We start from the raw sequence: 18,780 nt of genomic DNA, 5'->3' as shown, positions 1-18,780 counted from the left end.
GAGGGAATTTTGTGTTTTTTCTCAGAGCATTGTCACCTGAACACAGACTTTGTGATTGAAGGTGTTTGTTTAGTCTCTGGGCCTATTAAAGGTGTGTGTTTGGGGGGGTGGGGTGTAGAAAACTTCCTGAGTGGCTATTTTTTCCAGCCATGTGGGGAAGATTTGTATATAGAGAGAAACAGAGGGGAGAGAGAGGGGCTTAGAGAGATAGAGAGATGACAGGAAGATAGGCAGATAGTGACTGACTTTCTTTATAACTGGTCTCTTTTTCCATTATAGTGTTTCTCAAATTTTGTTGATGGTAAATATCATGATTAAAAAGTTCAGACCCTTGCCCTGGCCGATTTTGCTCAGCGGTTAGAGCTTCGGCCCTCGGACTGAAGGGTCCCGGTTTTGATTCGAGCCAAGGGCACGCACCTCGGCTGCAGGCTCGATCCTGCGTGCGGGAGGCAGCCAATCGATGTGTCTCTCTCACACCGATGTTTCTCTCTCTCTCTCTGAAAAGCAGTGGAAAACAATATCCTCAGGTGGGGATTAAAAAAAAAACAAAAAAGTTCAGACCCTCAGCCCCATTTCAGAGATCCTTGAGTCTCCAGGAAAATCTGTATTTTAAATAAAAGATTCTGATGTTGGACATCCAAAGACCAAACTTTTAGAAACACCTACCTAAAGCTTCCAGCCAGACTCCTAGTGACAACTGTCCATAAAGGTTCTCCAGTGTCCGCAAAGTGCCGAGCATGACCCTGGGCCTCAGGCCCCTGGGAAAGGGCCCCCGTCCACGCCTGCCGCAACCGCTCTGTGCCACGACTGGTCCCCCGACCGAATCAGGGCTACTAGAGGGCCCGGGGGTCCCCGAGGCTCCGCTGCTGTCCTGGTGGATGGGGAAGCAGGCGGCACGGAGGTTCCCCGCTCCCACCCACACTCAGGAGGCGCAGAGGGAGCGTCACATGAGCCGCTTGGACCTCACTCTCTGGTTATCACATCCAGAATCGTCTGTGGGTTTGTTCCAGGGGCCTCAGGCCTCCAGTGGGGAGCCTGTGCTGTGAGCAGCAGGTGCCAAATCTCAGCGATTTGTTTCCACCCTCATTATTGTCACCCTGCACTTCCTGTGATCTGTGCCGTTATTTACTTACAGCTTGTCTAGAGTGGACTCATTTAAAATGTATATGTTTGAGCTTATAAAAGAAACTGAATAGCACCCTTGCATATTAGAAATCACCCCAATAGCCAAAAATAAAATAACTACACAAATACAGTACAAAGACCCACCCTCCAAATGTCAAAAAGGGAGTTTAGCAAGTGTCAGGTTGTAAAAGAAAAGCCTGCCCCAAACAGAGCCTCTCTCTGTGACCCGAAGGATGGCAGAAGAACCGTGAGGGCACAACCTTTCCCTGTGCCAGTCAGTGATTTAACCTGTAACGTTACCACGGGGAAAGCACCTTGAGAGTGTGAGGGGTCTGCTTCCCACACTTCGGGAGCCGGCTGAGGGCGGCTCTGAGGAAGTGGTCCTGGGGGTCTGCGCCTTGTGGGGACCATTTTGGAGGCAGCATCAGCAGCTGGACATCCTGGTCCTCAGGCCAGCTGCTGGTCACACTGGGACCAGTAGAGCTTGGCCACCGAAATGGAGCCCACTCTCCAGGTCAGGTCCAGGGATGAGTGGCAGGGCGTTACGACAGATGCTTTATTATGGAGCTGGAAATGCTAAAAGCAACTATATGTGCTTACATTTGTGTCCAGCCCAGGTAAGGCTGTGAGCTTGGAGACCTGGGGGCAGGGGTAGGGCTGGCTGTGACCTTGCCCACGAGCTGGGCTGAGATGGCAGAGTCCTCAGGGGAGGGGCTGGATCCTCACTGGAGGGGCGCTTCCCAGAGTAGTGTATGCGTGGGGGGGCACTGGAGCTGTCTACATACCCTGGAGAGAAGATGGGAGCTCCAGACGAAGCCCCTTTCCTTGCCAAGGTGACTGACCTGACACAGCGTGTGCAGGGAGCCCCGGGGAGAGAAGCAAGTAGAAGTAGAAGGACCTCAGTAGTGACAGTGGGAGCAACACTACCATTGCCTCTTCCTAACTGACCAGGAAAATAGTGCAGAATTCGGAGCCTGACTCTCAGATAGAAGGGAACTCCGCCTTGTCCTCAGCCCCACCCGGCCACCACCAATAAACCTCTCTTGGGCCCTGCTGGGTGTGGCTCAGTGGTTGAGCTTCGACCTAGGATCCAGGTGATCAGGGTTCGATTCCTGGTCAGGGCACATACCCAGTTGCGGGCTAGATCAATGACTCTCTCATCATTGATGTTTCTCTCTCTCTCCCTCTCCTTTCCTCTCTCTGAAATCAATAAAGATATATTAAAAACAAAACAAAACAAAACAAAAAACCTCTCTTGGTATTTACGAGGCAATGTACAGACCCGATTCCTGCTGTAGACCAACCCTGAGGATCGATGTGCTTCAGTAGAAAATCCTTGTTTCCGAGCTCTGAGACTGAGCCCGGGCCCTTGAATCACCGTACAACCTGGTTGGGTAGGTGGCTTTGCCCATCAGACCGTTCTGTGTTGGGAGTTTGGTCACTGGTCACTGAGTTGTCAGTCCTGCCCTCAGCCCCCTCAGACTCTGTGATCTGCCAAAGAGACGGTGTGACGCAGCCACCTGGCGCCGGGGTGTCTCGTCTTCTGCCCCGCCCCTGCTGTGCTTCTGCGGAGGCCCCTGGCCTTACCTGTAAACTAGGCCTCTGGTCGGGAACAGTCAGGGTTCTTCCTGTTGTTAACCGGCTTTGGGAGAATAAAAGTTTATTGGCTCATGGAACTGAAAGAAAAGTCCAAAGGTAGGCCAGGTCGACCAGGCAAATCTGAGTGCTCAAGGCCCAAGGGCGTCACCAGACACGAGTCCTTTTCCGTCTCAGCTCTGCTTCCCTTTGTGCTGGTTTCACGCTAAAGCAGCGCTCCCAGCGGAAAGCGAGCTCTCTCCAGATGGTTCTGCCAAACCCCCAGGAGCAAACCTCAGCCTCCAGGAGAAACCTCAGCCTCCAGGAGAAACCTCAGCCTCCGCACTGTAGCCGGTGGAAGTACCACTCTGACTGGCCACCCCGGGCCTGGAGAGCGCAGTCTCACCCGAACCAAATGCACCCTCAGCGGGGTGTGTGTGTGTGTGTGTGTGTGTGTGTGTGTGTGTGTGTGTGTTGACTCCCTAAAGAGAAATCAGAATGCTTCCTAACTGGTTACCAGAAGAAGAGGGCTGCGTACCGGGCAGGCAAAATCAAGATAACTATGTACTAGTTAATTTGGTTGTGGCCACAAATAACAGAATTATCAACTAACAGTGGCTTAAAAAGTTGTGACAATCATCTCACATTATAAGGTGTTTTTCGTGGTAGGCAGTCTTAGAGTTGTTGAATGGCTCACCAATTTTCAGGATCCAAGATCTTTTTTACCTTCCACTCCTTAGTATATTCTGGCTTTTAATTCTCAGGCTTTTTAAACTCATGGCTTCAAGGTGGCTGCTGTGGCTCTAGCCATCCCATCCTCATAGGACCTCATAGTTAGGAAGGGTGTCTGAGTGGCCAAAGATATTAACGCCCTTTATGTCCCTCTATTTTGATCATTGAGGAAAGTCGTCCCCAGAAGTACACCCCCTTGAAAGACGGCCGTTTACGAGTTGTGGGTCAGAACAAGAACACCTCTAGCTGTCAGGGAGGCTGGAAAAATGAATACCTGACATTTTCAGACTCTATTGTGAATGAAAAAGGGGCCGCATACTAAACCTGACAAACTCAGGGGGGCCTGCATGGCAGGATTACAAACTCAGGGACCAGAAGTACCAACACAGAATGGTCTGAACATAAAGATTCCTAACTGGTCAGGCCATGGAGTCACGTCCCAGACCTGTAGCTTCCCTAACGAAGGCCGGTCTTTACCTGAAGTGAGCCCTGCCCACTGTTCTTATGCATCTAAGGTAACACACCTTTGAAACGTCAGAGGAATTTTCTTTTCCAGACGCCCGGAGGCACAACCATCAGCACCGGAGCCCGAGCCCACAGAGCCCCTCATGTGGCCTTGTTCCCCGAGCGCCACCTCCGTGTGCCGTGAATGCTGACTGACGTGCTGTACCCACGAGGGGAAAGAAGAATGCGTTTCTCTTCTTCGCTTTTTCTTCCGTCCCAGCGATTTCCCGCTTGGCTTCCTCCCGCCTCTTAGTCTGCCGCCAGTGGGTCCCTGCACCTCTCCTTTGGTGCCTCCTTTGATTCTAATGCATGAAAGGAACGGCAGTGCTGCCATCTCCCAGAGCAGTTTCTCCATCGGTTGGGGTCTTGCTTTCAGCCATGCCTCAGACACCTGGCCCAAACAAGCTCTTATAGGACTTTTCTGTGGGCCTGGATGTTCTTCCGTGGGCATTATCACGGGAAAGGGGCCTTACCAGTCATGACAAGAGGGGAGAGAAGCAACGGCTGTGTCATGCTTCACTCCGTGAGCGCCTGTGGCCGTGATAACCCTGAATCTCCCCGGCTTACAGCAGCAAGCGTGGGTTTCTTGCTTACACTGTATCTGTGTTGCTGGCTGTGGGTCAGTCGCAACCCTGCTCCCCGTGAGGTCATGCTGCAGGCCCCAGGCTGAAGGACCAGCCCTGTCAGGGTCGTGCCACTCTCCCAGGAGAGGGAAAGCAAAGGAGCTGCGGGAAGCAATGGTTACATTTCTGTGTGGACCTGACATGTGCCCTGGCTACTTGGATGCCATTGGCCAAAGCAAGTCACACTCCACCCTGAGGTCCATGGGGCAGGAAAGTTCATCTTCCCCGGGAGTCACTGCCTATCACATGCTGTTCTGTCGCTGTGTAGCAAATCACCCCAAAACTTAGTAGCTCAAAACAACTGCCGTTCTACAGTGCTGTACCCGATGGCTCGGTGGAGCAGGGATCCGGCAGGGCTCAGCTGGGCAATCCTGCCTGTGTCCTGATGGGGCCACCTGCGCTATTCAGCAGGCAGGCAGCGGGTCTGCAAGGTCCGACTTGACTTGACTCATGGCTGTGGCACGGTGACAGGGATACCCTGAAGGCCGGCTCTCCAGCACGGCTGTGTGAAGGCCAGGGGGGGTCTTCCATGGCAGCCCAGGGCTCCCCGAGACGGTCCCAGGCACAGGAAGTGGACAAGCCTGGGCCTAAAAACTGGACGACATCACTTTGGCCGTAATATATCGAAACAAAGCAGTCACAGAACCCATAGAAGGAGGGAATGCACACTCCCCTGGCAGGGAGGAGTATTAAAGACTCAGGGGGCATCTTTTACTTACCACACATGTCTACAGGGAAGGGAAGTGGGTATTTTAAAGATGAATAGCTGGGCCTTACCTCATTAGTTAACTTTTATCCTGAAACCCAAATAAGTAAAACATAGTTATGTTACATTGTTAACATATGTCATACGTTTCAATATGTGTTTAACACATAGGTTAAATAGTTACATTAACCTGAAACCAAAATAATTAAACCAGTTGGGATATTGCTACAGAAAGATCAATGGGACAAAAAAGAAAGTGTAGCTATACTTATATATAACATATATATATACACATACATATATACACACTTTAGATAGTATGATATGTTTATGTTAGACCCCCCCCAAATCACACCATAAAATGAAATAAAATCACCCCCTCTTGTCTGCAGTTTTATTTTCCATGGTTTTAGTTACTCACAGTCAACCACTGATAACAATGTCTGATAACATTAAATGGAAAATTCCAGTACGCCCTGGCCGGGTAGCTCAGTTGGTTAGAGCATTGTCCTCATATGCCAAGGTTTCGGGTTCAATCCCCAGTCAGGGCACATACAAGGGGCAACCAGCTGAGAGGGTGTGGAGGAAGGGCCCTGGTGCACTGCTGGTGGGGGTGCAGACTGGGGCAGCCACTGTGGAAAACAGGATGGAGGTTCCTCAAATATTAAAAAGTAAAACTGCCATTTGACTCTGATCCCACTTCTAGGAATATATCCTAAGAATCCTGAAATGCCAACCAGAAAGTATATATGCACCCCGATGTTCATAGCAGCACAGTTTACAATAGCTAAGATCTGGAAACAGCCCAAGTGCCCATCAGCAGATGAGCGGATAAAATGCTGTGGGACATTCACACCATGGAATACTACGCAGCTGTAAAGAAGAAGGATCTCGTACCCTTTGGGACAGCATGGTGGGACCTGGAGAGTATTATGCTGAGTGAAATAAGCCAGGCAGAGAAAGACAAACATCACATGATCTCACTCATATGTGGAATCTGATGAACAAAATAAACTGATGAACAAAACAGATCCAGAGACAGAAGCATGGAATAGACTGAGGGTCTCAGAGGAAAGGGGGTGGAGGGGACGGGAAGAGATTAACCAAAGGACTTATGTGCATATAAGTATAGCCCATGGACACAGACAATAGTGTGGAGAAGGCCTTGTGGGGGTGGGGGCTGGGTGGAGGGGATCAATGGGGGAAAAATGGGGGACATCTATAATATTGTCAACAATCAAAAAACAAAACTCGCCCAGCCAGGTGTGGCTCAGCGGTTGTGCATGGACCCAGGATCCAAGCGATCGGGGTTCGATTCCCGGTCAGGGCTCATGCCCGGGTTGTGGGCTCCATCCCCAGTCAGGGGCGTGCAAGAGGCAGCTGATCAGTGACTCTCTCATCAGTGATGTTTCTCTCTCTCTCTCCCTCTCCCTTCCTCTCTCTAAAGTAAATTAAAATATATTAAAAAAAACAAAGCAAAACAAAAAACCAACTAAAAAAAACCCCCCAAAACTAAACTAAAAATGGGGTTTGCTAGGGAGCAGGGAAGCAGCCGCGCTGTCCTGGTTTCTCAGCCTCTCGTTTATTTGCCATCACTCTTTACCACCTTCGTTTCTCCCAAGGGTAATAAAAACAGTGAGATGGGGAGCGGGGAAAAGCAACTGCAAAAATAAGTGGAACAACAAATGGATGTTTCTCTCTCTCAAATCAGTAAATAAAAACAAAAAAATTCCGGAAATAAGTAATTCATGTTTTAAACCGTACGCCTTCCTGAGCAGCGTGATAAATCTTGCGCTGTCCCTCCCGCCTGCACCTGCATCCGCTCCCGCCTGCTGGTCACCGTGACGGGACCGGCTGTCGTGGGGTCGCCGTGCTGGGCCCAGCCGCCCTTATTTTAGTCAGCTGGCCCAGAGCGCAGGAGAGCGACGCTGGCAGTTGGGGGTGGATGTGCCACAGAGACGCCACCAAGTGCTTCCTCTATCGACAAGGTGAAAGCTCTCGGCTTAATAAAGAGGGAAGCCCTATGCTGAGGTTGCTCGGATCTACGGTCAGAATGAATCTTCTGTCCGTGAAACTGTGCAGAAGGAAAAGGAAATCTGTGCCAGTTTTGCTGCGACACCTCCAACTGCAAAAGTTACGGGCACAGTGGGCATAGGTGCGTGGTTAGGCCGGGAAAGGCATCGGGCCGCGGGAAGGGACCGGAACAGGGATCGACGGCGAGGCGTGGTGCCAAAAACAGGGGGCCTGAAAGGCTCCGGCGAGGCCCCCCGGGAGTGGCACAGCCAGGCGCTGCAGGTGGGGGGGCCCCAGCCCCGGGGCAGGGGCGGCCCCCCCACCTCACAGCCTCGCAGAAGCCTGGGCGCAGGGGAGGAGGGTGTCCCGAGGGACAGCGAGAGCAGGTTCACACTCCTTGATGACAGCATGTCGCTGGCATTGTCTTCTTTTATTGTTAGTTATTTTTGTTCATCCCTCGCCGTGCCTGATTTCTAAACTAAACTTCATCATAGGTCCGTCGTCCAGGGAGAACCTGTGTGCAGGGCTCGTGCTGTGGCAGCTTCAGGCACCCGGGGCCCTCGGGCTGCCTCCCCCCGGATGGGGGGCGCGGTTTAGTGAGGCTGTAAGTGAATGGTAATTAGCCTTGAGGTGCCCAAGGGCTTTCTAAGAAAATCGTCGAGGAAAAGATGAACAGTGCTAACTCCATAAAAATAAAGAAGTTTCTGTGCATCTAAAGCAGCATTTAAAGGTAGAGGAAAGCTAGAGGGTTATTTACATTACGTACATCAGATAAGGGGTCAAAATCTTTTACTTACAAACAGCTCTTTCAAATCCATTAGAAAACGATGAACATCATATAGGCAAGGATATGAGCAATACATTTTAAAAGGAAACATAAATGCCCCAAAGCATATACGATGATGGAGTTCTGGGCAGAACCATGGTCCTGAGGGTCAGCCCGGGTTGAAATACCAAAGCCTTGCCGTGGCCATGACTCTGACCCTGGAATTTGTCCTAAGTAAATAAATCTGGGTATGAAAGGCTGACCTACCCCACTGTCCACTTCAGTATTATTTATAACAAGGAAGCCAGAGTCCTGGCAGCGTGCGCAGGGGCTCCCAGAAGGAGCCTGCCCTGCGGGGCGCCGAGGCCCCCTCCCCCCGCAGGCAGCCCCAGCCCGGGACTGAGCGCCCAGGACTGAGCGAGGCGCAGCGTCTGGCGAATCCGGCTCTTTGGGGGAGTCCTGTAGCGGGTGACTGTTCCAGAGCCTCAGCCAGGCCTGTGCGGTGTCTGCGGTTCTCTCTGGCCAGTCCCACCTCCTCCCACCTCACCCCCAGGAGCATTTCCCCCCCAGTGTCTGCTTCTCAACTGTAACGACAGAGCCAAGCCCTCTGCAGCATTTCCCCATTTAATTCTTACAATAAACCCCTGAGTTCAGTGTCTTACTAACCCCACAGTACGGATGTGAAGTAATATTCTCGAGGTCAGGCAGCTACTAAGTGGCCAAGCCCATGGAGCTCTAAGTCACCGAGCCTTTCTGTCTGCTGAGAGATGTGGTTTCCAATCACATCGCTGAAGCACTCTCCCTGACTTTCTTCCAATTTTACATATGCATCTTCATAATTATATTTGTGGATACTCATTTGATATTTAAGAGGTCCGCTTGTCACTCCCTGGCACAAAAGAAATTCACAAGTTATTTAATTTAATACTCGGATCATCAACTCCTCTTTGAAATCCCTACCGGCCCCTTTCCTGACCCTGAGCAATATTTTCAGGCTGTTTTTTGCTTAACTAATTATTAATATTCACTAACTCTCTGACATATCAGGCACTGAGCTGAAAGCAAGCGTTACAGGGATTAGCGAGGCAATCCCACTGTTACAGGCTCCTATTCTAGAGAGGGAGACAGGCCAGACGACAAATGAACTTGCAAAAAGGAAAGTTCAAAGAAAGAGAAGTGCTGTGAAGCACTAAAGCAGGGTGATTTTACTGGCAGGGACTGAGAGTGGGTGGGGCTCATTAAGATAAGGGGCCCCATGAAGGCCTCTTTAAAGAGGTAACACTTGAGGTGGGGCCTACAGGCTGAGAGCAAGTCAGACAGGAAAAGTTCAGGAGGAAGAGCCTCCAGCCAGAGGGAAAGCAAGTGCAAAGGTCCTGGGGCGGGAACAGAAAGAGCCCAGTAAGCGAGGAGAGAGTCGAGATATACACTAGAGAAAGAGATGGGGCCATATTATATAGGCCAGTGTGATGAGTTTGGATTTTAGTCTAAAGAAATGGGAAGCCACTGGAAAGTTTTAAGTGGGGTTGTAACATCATCTGTTGTAAATTTTGAAGAGGCCACTTTGGTTGTTGTGTGAAGAATAACAGGGGGGCCGAACGGAAGCCGGGCTTGGTGGTTCCCCAATGACAAACAAAATCGGCATCTGCCCCAGCAGTGCCCTTCCTAGGTGTACACCCCAAAGAACTGGAAACAGGTGTGCAGATGAAACCTTGTATTTGAGGGTTCACAGCAGCACCATTCATGGTAGCCCAAAGGTGGAAGCAACCCAAGTGTCTACCAAAATGTGCTATATCCACACAATGGAGTATTACCTAGCCATGAAAAGGAGTGAAGTGCGGACCTGTGCTACAACCTGGATGGTCCTTGGAAATATTATGCCAAGTGGAAGAAGGCAGACAGAAAAGCTACACAATGTATAACTCCATCTACATAAGACGTCCAGAATAGGCAAATCCACAGACGCAGAAAACAGACTTGCGGGTGGGGCAGGAGAATGGGTTTTGAATGCTGAATGGGAATGGGTGTTTCATCTGGGGTCATAAAAGAGTTCTAAAATCAGGTGGCGGTGATGGCTGCACAACACTGGATGCATGTAATGCCATTGAATTGTCGAGTTTAAAATGCTTAAGACTGTACATTTTGTTAAAAGTATTTAATAAGAAGAAAAGATGTACCCAAAGGCTGTTAAAAATGCAGCTTCCTGCTCTCTTCTCCAGGAATCATGGCTCAGCAGGTCTGGGAAGTACCAAAGACCTGCTATTAAAATTTTTTAAAAGAGTGGAAGCAAGAAGATCAGGTGGGGAGAGGGGTGGCTTGGACCAGGATGGTGACAGTGGAGGTTAGATTTATTTAGAAAGACATGGGACATGTTCTGGAGGTAGAGTCAACGAAACACGCCCGTGGCTTGCATGTGGGGGAAAGGTACAGACGAATCAAAGATGTTTCTAGGTGATCGCCTGGGCATCTGGTTAGAGGATGGTGTCGCTTATAGAGCTGGGACGTTCTAGGGGAGCAATAGGTTTGGGGGAAAATGAAGTTTTGTGCCCGCGTAAGCACAGTAATACTTCTTGGCGAGGGCGCCCGTGGCAGAGACTGCTAGATACCTGCTGCGGCCCATCCAGTTCCCCGTCTTTAGCCATAGAAAGCTGGTTTTATCTGGAGTGGCAAAGTGCCAGCTAAACGTCAGCATTTCTTAGTTTCCTTTGCAGCTCAGGACAGCCAGTGAGATGTGAGCAGGTCCTTAAGCCCTTTGAAGAGGAATGATTGAGCGGCAGAAGACGTCCCTCTTATCTAGCGCTCTTTCTCTTCTGCCTGCGTAGGACAGGAGCTCCGGAGCCTTGATGTGCATGCAGATCACCTTGACCTTGAGGCTTGAGGTCATATGCCGAGAATATGAGGAGCTTTGTGGAGCTGCCACACCAGTTCTAGTCTTTTATATCAGACGGCAAGTGCTAAATTGTTCCACAGTAACTGGCTCTCTGTTACTAGTAGCTGAGTACAGCTCTTATCTGATACTGTGCCAATACTAGAAACAAATTATTTCCCTATAATTTCCAACGTTTGTGCCTAATTCCCATCGTCCTCCAAACTCATATTGGAGAGGTTGCCTAGAAATTGTTTCTCCATAATATGTAAACCCAGTGCATTAAAAATATGTTCTGAATCTGCTTTTGGCCCCACTACCCCAGGCAACATGTGTCAGCAAAATGAAACAAGCACCGGTATTTTTAACCTGTCATTTTGGTGCAGTCTCCTGAATTTTGATGTTTTAAGCATCGTGCCCTCGACATGAGCTAAAGGCAACAGCACTGACGCGAGGGACTGCGGGTCTCCGGGTGCCAGGAGTTATAATGGGTTCTGTGCCACAGCTGAGAACATAGCTCCTCAGTGCAGATGGACACATTGTTGGTTCTCTAGATATTTTCCTTACATCCACGGTAGGGAGTCTGCTAGGGAATGAACACTGAGTTGTTGTGTTTTTTTTGAAGCTCTAAAAATGGCCATTTGCAGAATCACAAGCAATACATGTAACTACTTTTACGGAGAACACCCAAGGAACTGCTAATACTGGCTACTTCTGAGCAGTGGGAACGGAGGTCAGGGGAGGGGAGACTCACTTTCCAGATTACACCTTAAAGAATTTTTTTTTTTTTTAACACTATGAGTTTCATAGTGGTTAAGAAAGTTCTGGAGCCCAGAATGTGAGGGTTAAACCCCATTTCACTACCTCCTGGCTCAGTGTCCCTGGAAAAACTTACTTACTTAGTTTATCGAACACTAATGTGTGCCAGGCGCTGGTCTGAGGGCCCTGAAAACCGTAACTCATTTGAGTCTCCAGCAGCCCCATGGAACAGGAACTGTTATTGTCCCTATTCCGCAGGTGAGGAAACGGGGGCATGGCAGAGTGATGCCCTGGCCCAAGGACATGGGGCAGGATCCCATCCCCAGTATCCTGGCACCTTGGTTGTAAGGATGAGCTGAGCGGCCACGCCCGTGTCGAATGTCTGTGCCTCGCTTCTCTTTAAGACACCACCACCACCTGCTCAACAGTGTTGTTCTAAAGATGAAATAATGTCCTCCCCACACTGGATTAGGGCTGGTCTCTGGTGGCCAACAGAGCACGACAGAAGTGAGCAAAGCTTAGCTCCGAGATTAGAACATGAGACACTGTGGCTTCTGTCCTGCTCGCTGTCCCCTCTCTGATTATTTCAGTCTGGGGGAAGTTGGTGCCTCACGGTGAGCAACCCTGTGGAGCGGCTCTTGCAGCCCTGGGGACCAGCAGGTCCTTCAGATGACTGCAGCCTCGGTGGGACTACAGCCTCACGGAAGACCATGACCCAGGAGCACCATCCCGACTTTTGACCCTTAGAAACTGTGAGATAATAAATGCCTGTTGTTTTAAGCAGCTAACTTTTGGGGTAATTCGTTACACAGCAATAGCTAACTGATACAAGCTCCCACCTGGGAAGGTTCCCTGCCTTCTTGCTTCAGCCGGAACAGGCTCTGCCCCCTCCACACTGTGGATCCCCTCCACCCTCATTCCAGGGACTCTCTCTCCTCGTTGCTGGACCTCTGCTTTCCCAGTTACAGCTCCATTGTGCTGGAGCACACTGTCCAGGAGCACCCCAAGAAGGAGTCCATTGGTGAGAAATGTTTTGAGGGCTTACATGATTGATAATTATCTTTATTCTACCCTTACCCTTGATTGTAAGATATCAGGGTCTAGGATTTTAGGTTAAAAATATGTTTTCACTCAAAATTTTGTTTTAATAGCCCTAGCCGGTTTGGCTCAGTGGTTAGAACATCGGCCCGCACGCAGAGTGAAGGGTCCCAGGTTTGATTCCGGTCAAGGGCATGTACCTTGGCCACAGTCCAGGCACGTGCGGAGGCAACCAATCTCTATGTTTCTCTCACATTGATATTCCTTTCTCTCTCTGTCTCTCCCCCTCCCTTGCACTTTCTCTAAAAAATTAATAGGAAAAAATATCCTTAGGTGACGATTAAAAGAAATCTTGTTTTGATAAATAGGTGTCATTTCCCTTCTTGCTTCCTAGGCCACTCTTGAAGAGTAGGAATCTTTGTATGTGGCTGTTCTTGCTTTTGTTTACCCTTTGTGAAAACTTTTAGGAAGCATTGTAGTGGTGGTTAAAAATGCAGAGTCCAGCCCTGGCTGGTGTTGCTCAGTGTTTAGAGCGTCAGCCTGCATGCTGAAGGGTCTCGGGTTCGATTCCCGATCAAGGGCTCATACCTGGGTTGCAGGTTCGATCCTTGGCCCCTGTCGGGGGGTGTGTGGGAGGCAACCAATTGATGTGTCTCTCTCACATCGATGTTTCTTCCCCCCTTTCCCCCCTCCCTTTCTCCCTTCCACCCTCTTTAAAAAAAAAAAATTCATGGAAAAAATAGCCTCAGGTGAGGATTAACATTAATAATAAAAAAATGCAGGTTCTAGAACCAAACTATCTGGGTTTAAATCTTAATCCCAACAATTATTGTGAGACTGAGAAATCTGTTGAACCCTGCTGTCCCTCTGTTTCCTAATCTGTAAAGTGGAGGTGATAACAGCAGTACCGACCCCACAGAGCTGTTGGGGTGCTGCCCTACACCCCCTGGCGCAGCTGCTTCCCAGAGGGGTCAGTGCCACGGACCATTTCTGGAGGAGGGTCTAGACCGGGGTCAGCCAGCGGTGTCTGGAAAGGAGCAGACGGTAAATACATTTCCGGGCCATACGCTCTCCGTCACAACTGCTCAGCTCCGCCACCGCGGTGCAAAAGCTGCCACAGACAAAATGGAAACGAGCGGGCCTGGCGTTTCCAATAACACTTTATTTGCCGGTGGCAGGCCGACTGGCCCCCTGACCGCAGGCTACCGGCCGGTGACACAGGAGATGCTGTTTTTTCTGCCCAGGTGACGCCTCTCAGAGGTCTAGAGACGCCCCCTAGTGGATGCATCTCAGACCAGAAAGTCTGGCTACATTGTAACTTCTCTACGATCCAATTGTATGAAATGCGGAGTTGTCTAAGGCAACATTAATGAAATAACCTGGCCCGGCCGGGTGGCGTGGCTCAGTGGTTGAGCATCGACCCAAGATCCAGGGGATCAGGGTTCGATTCCCGGTCAGGGCACATGCTTGGATTGCAGGCTCGATCCCCAGTCGGGGGTGTGCAGGAGGCAGCCGATCAGTGACTCTCTCATCACTGATGTTTCTACCTCTCTCTCCCTCTCTTTTCCCCTCTCTGAAATCAATAAAGACATATTTTTAAAAAGAGAAAGAAATAACCTGGGTGAACCCTTGGTGTTGATGGGAGCCAGTTGCCAACCATGTTATACCTGAATTTGCATGATCATGGGCCACAAATCCACAAAGGTTCGCTGTGCTTGTACCTGTGGGGAAAATGCTTAACTCTTCACAGCATTTTAACATAAATAAAACAACACCGTGATGGCACCTTCATTCATTCAGTCTAAGTCAAATGACGTGCTTGGAAGGCAAAGATGAAAGTTACTATCCCACCCTCAAGGACCTGAGAAGCAATTTATTTATATATTTATCTATTTTAAATATTTTTATTGATTTTAGAGAGAAAAGAAGGGAGAGGGAGAGAGAGATAAACATCGACGTGAGAGAGAGATACATCTTGGTCCCCTGTATGCACCCCATGACTGGGCTCAAACCCACAACCTGGCTGTGTGCCCTGGCTGGGAATTGAACGGGCAAACTTTCCGTGCCCAGGACGACGCTCAACCAGCTGAGCCACACGGGCCCCAGAGAGAAGCAAACAATGTGGCAGGGTGTCACCCGTGTCACTGTGAAGTCCTTTTTGCCAATCGAGCTAGCAAAGGCTGGGAAAACAAATAGAAGATACAATCAATGCCTGTTAGGATGTGATGAAAAGGGTACTTTGTAAATGTCTTTCTTTTCTTTTTTTTAAAAAAGACATTCTTCTAAATTGATTTAGAGAGAGAGAGGGAGAGACGTTGTTCCACGTACCAGCGTATTTGTCGGTTCATTCTGTGCGGCCCTGGCCGGCATCGAGCTCGTGGCGTCGGTGCGTCAGGAGCCGCTCTGACCACCGAGTGGCCTGCCGGGCCCCGCTGTGTAGACCCCGAGGCCAGGGGAATGGTAACACAGTTCGGCTGGATTCATTTTGTTACTTTTATCCCGCCTGTTTCCTGCTCTGTGTTCTGTCTTGGATGTGTCTGGCCTTGGGGTGGGGGTGGGCAGGTGGGGAGCAATCTCCTCCTTGCTTCCCACTGAGCCCCCCCCCCCCACGTGCAAGCCACGCCCCTCCACGGCTGCTGGTCGGCTCCTCGCTCTAGGCTCCGGCCACACCCACACCCTCGCCCATCCTCAGTCCTCTCCCTGCAACACCCATGTGTCGCCAGCCCCCAGCTCGTTTCCTTTCCCCTCCATCGTCAGGGCCCCTGGTCCCTTCTTTCAACATCATCATCCTAGTATTGGTTGACATGCAGCTATTCTAATTTATTGTCTTCATTTAAAATTTCAAAAGCATTAATGCTCTTTGTAAAAATGAAAATAATTCAGAAGTATATAAAGGAAAAAGCTGAGAGTCCTTTCTTCACTCAGCTCACCCTGGCTCCCAGAGGCAACCACTGTGAGTGCTTTATGTTTCCAGAACTGTTTCCAAATGCAATTTAGGCTAATAGAGTTTCGGTATTAATGTGCATAAATAAAGATGGTGGGTTAAAGGAATCACAGCGCTGCGAACGGGGCCGATGCCATCTGCTTCTTTCTGACTTTGCAGCCTTTGAACAGGACCACGGTTTTTGCTGCTGCTAATGCTCAGCAGAGGGTATTTTCCCACTGATTTCTTTTAGGGAGAGTGGGAGGGGAAGGAGGGGGGGAGAGAGAGGTCGATGTGAGAGACCCGTCAGTTGGTTGCCACCCACACGCACCCATACAGGGCTCGGGGATCAAATCTGCAACCAAGGTGCGCACCCTTGACCAGGAATCGAACCCGCGACCCTTCGGAGTGTGGGCCGACGCTCTAACCGCTCAGCAACACCGGCCAGGGCTGCTTCTTTTTTAGCATTTACCTTCATTGTTGAAAGTATTACAGATGCCCCCTGTCCCCCCACTGACCCCTCCTGCCCCTCCCCGCCCTCGCCGCACTATGAGCAGGGCCATGAGCACGGCCTCAGGGTCTGAACCGTGGCCCCGCGGCCTCCTGGTGGCCGCCCCTCGCCGCTCCTCCCGGGTCCCTCGGAGGCCTTCTCTCCCCTGCGCTCCCCGAAGCCTGCTCTTCCTCTGTCTCCCTTCTCCGCTCTCTCGGTCCAGGGGGCGCGGAGCGTGTTACCCGTCTCAGGAACTCACACCTGCCGTTAAACCTGTGCTGAGCTAGAGCCGAGCGGGACCCAAGTGTGACAGGAGGCCCAGCTTAGGACGTGCGAGCGAATTCGAGCCTCGTTCCAGCCGGGCCAGGGTCCGTGCAGAAGACAGGCACAGGACTGCTGCTGCGGCCGCCACACTGGCTTTCTGTCGGCGAAGAGGAGCTCGGCCTGGGGGGGGAATAGACGCCTCCCACTTCAGCGACTCCGGGCACCGGGCACCGAGGCCCAGGCCTCCGCTGCTGGCCACGGGGCTGCCGCTGGCGCGAGGAGGGATTGGCAGCCTGGGCCGTGGCACGTGCACCTGCCAGACCCCGGGAGCAGGTTTGTCATTAGACGTGTAGAGAACACGTACTGTAGAATTGTTTAAATTTGGGGGGTTGGCGGGGGGTGTAACACACACACAGAAAAACGCATATCATGAAAGTGGGCAGCGTAGGGGATTTCCAGAAAGCAAATTCCCGGGCCAGGAAGCACCCCCGAGATCAAGGCACAGCCCCCTCCCGCCTCTGGGGGCCCCCGGACACCCTGGACTTTCCGACCCTTCCCCCGCCCCACAGGGACATCGTGGTCCTGAGTGCTTGGCGGCCACGCCCTTGCCTTTCCCCACCCTTCTGCCTTAGAATGCATTCCCCAGCCCTGCCGTGTGACTTTGCCTGTTCTTGAACTTCCTGTGGTTTTACTCAAATCCTTTCTTGTGCTGTCAATCAACGTCCTATCTGTGAAATGCACGCGCGCCCCGGCGTGGCGTTTGTGCACCCGCTGTTCTGCGGCTCCCATCCCACTCCAGGGTGTGAAGAGACCACACTTGTTTTTTATTTTTATTTTAAAACATATCCTTATTGATTTCAGAGAGAGGAAGGGAGAGGGAGAGAGAGAGAAACGTCAATGATGAGAGAGTCATTGATCGGCTGCCTCCTGCACGCCCCCGACTGGGGATCGAACCCACAACCCGGACATGTGCCCTGACCGGGAATCGAACCCCGGTCGCCTGGATCCTAGGTCGATGCTCAACCATTGAGCCACGCCTGGCCGGGCCACACTTCTCTTTTTAATCCTCTACTGCTGAAGGGCATTTGCGTTGGTCCTGGTGTTTGGCTTTTACAAATACGCCGTCTGAGAGCTGTTTTGATGAGAGCCCTTGCAGATGTAGGGGAAACAGCAGGTTGTAGGGAGGCAGCGATGGGGACAAGCCAGTTCCACACAGAAGCCACCTCTGTCCCAGGGTCCCCGAGACGGGCCACGTTGTGAACATAGGTCCACACCAGCGCGGACGTCCTCGCGAGGGCCGCTCCCAGCCAGCGCTTCCTTTACACGGCTTCCCGAGCCTCCTTCCGAAGCCGGAGAAAGAACGTGGCAATATTTGTGGAAAACCAGTGTGTGAGTGCCTGTGAGGTTGCTCTTAGGACATAGGCAGGGGTGTGGCTGGGAGCCTCAGAGGCATTGTAATTTGGGCGTAAGTGCAAACGTCCCTATGGGAATCCACTATAGCCAAGATCAGCAATGACTGGGGTGCTCTTGCAGGGTCTCTAGAGCCACCCATGGGAGAGAACTGGGTCCCATGCAATGGCTAACGTGAGCCATTTCTTTCCTTGCCTCTCTGCTTCAGTGCAGACCAAGGAGGTTCCCAGCAGCTGCCTTCACAGATCAAACACCGTGGCCAATATATGTTGAGTACTTGTTATGTGCCAGGCACTGGTCAAAGCACTTTATATGCATATATATGCATGGAGGGCTCAAGCATCACCCAAGTGAGGAAATGTGTATCAGTCAGGTTTTGCTGTGTAACAAAACGGTCTCCAAATTTAGTGCCTTAAAAACAACAAGCATTTGTTGTTCCTCAGAGTTCTGTGGTTTTTCTGGAGATTTATTCTGATTTGGGCTGGCGTGACTAGAGGTGACTAGTTTAGGGCAGCCTCACTCTCACGTCTCTAAGTTGCTCTGTGTCAGCTGGGGTGACAGCCGCACCCCTCTCATCATCCAGCCTTGCTTGTTCACATGGTGGTGGGGGGTTCTCAGCAGCAAGAGAGAGCGAGCCCCAACGTGCAGCCAGCCATGCCTCTCGCCTCTGCCTGCAGCACATTTTGCTAATGCCCCATTGGTCACAGCGAATCCCAGGGCTAAACCAGGTTGTGTATCCAAGTGAGCCGCTGGAAGTATGGATACAGGGGGAGCTTATGGCAGCCGTCTCACCAACCACCCACTGCGCACTCAGCCCATTTTACTGAAGAGGAAACTGATGCTTAGAGAAGCTAAGGACCTGGGTGCCAGTCCCACGGCTGCACTGGGCAGAGCTCAGCCTCAGTCCAGGCCCCATGGTGGGGCAGAGCACGCCTCCAGTCCCGTGCTGTAGGCACTGCTCCCCTCCTCCCGTGTGTCTCGGGCGCCGG

Source organism: Miniopterus schreibersii (assembly GCF_964146895.1).
Source record: "Miniopterus schreibersii genome assembly, chromosome: 3".
Lineage (NCBI taxonomy): Eukaryota > Metazoa > Chordata > Mammalia > Chiroptera > Miniopteridae > Miniopterus > Miniopterus schreibersii.
The sequence above is the reverse complement of the archived record's forward strand: the minus strand, read 5'-3'. Positions refer to the sequence as shown.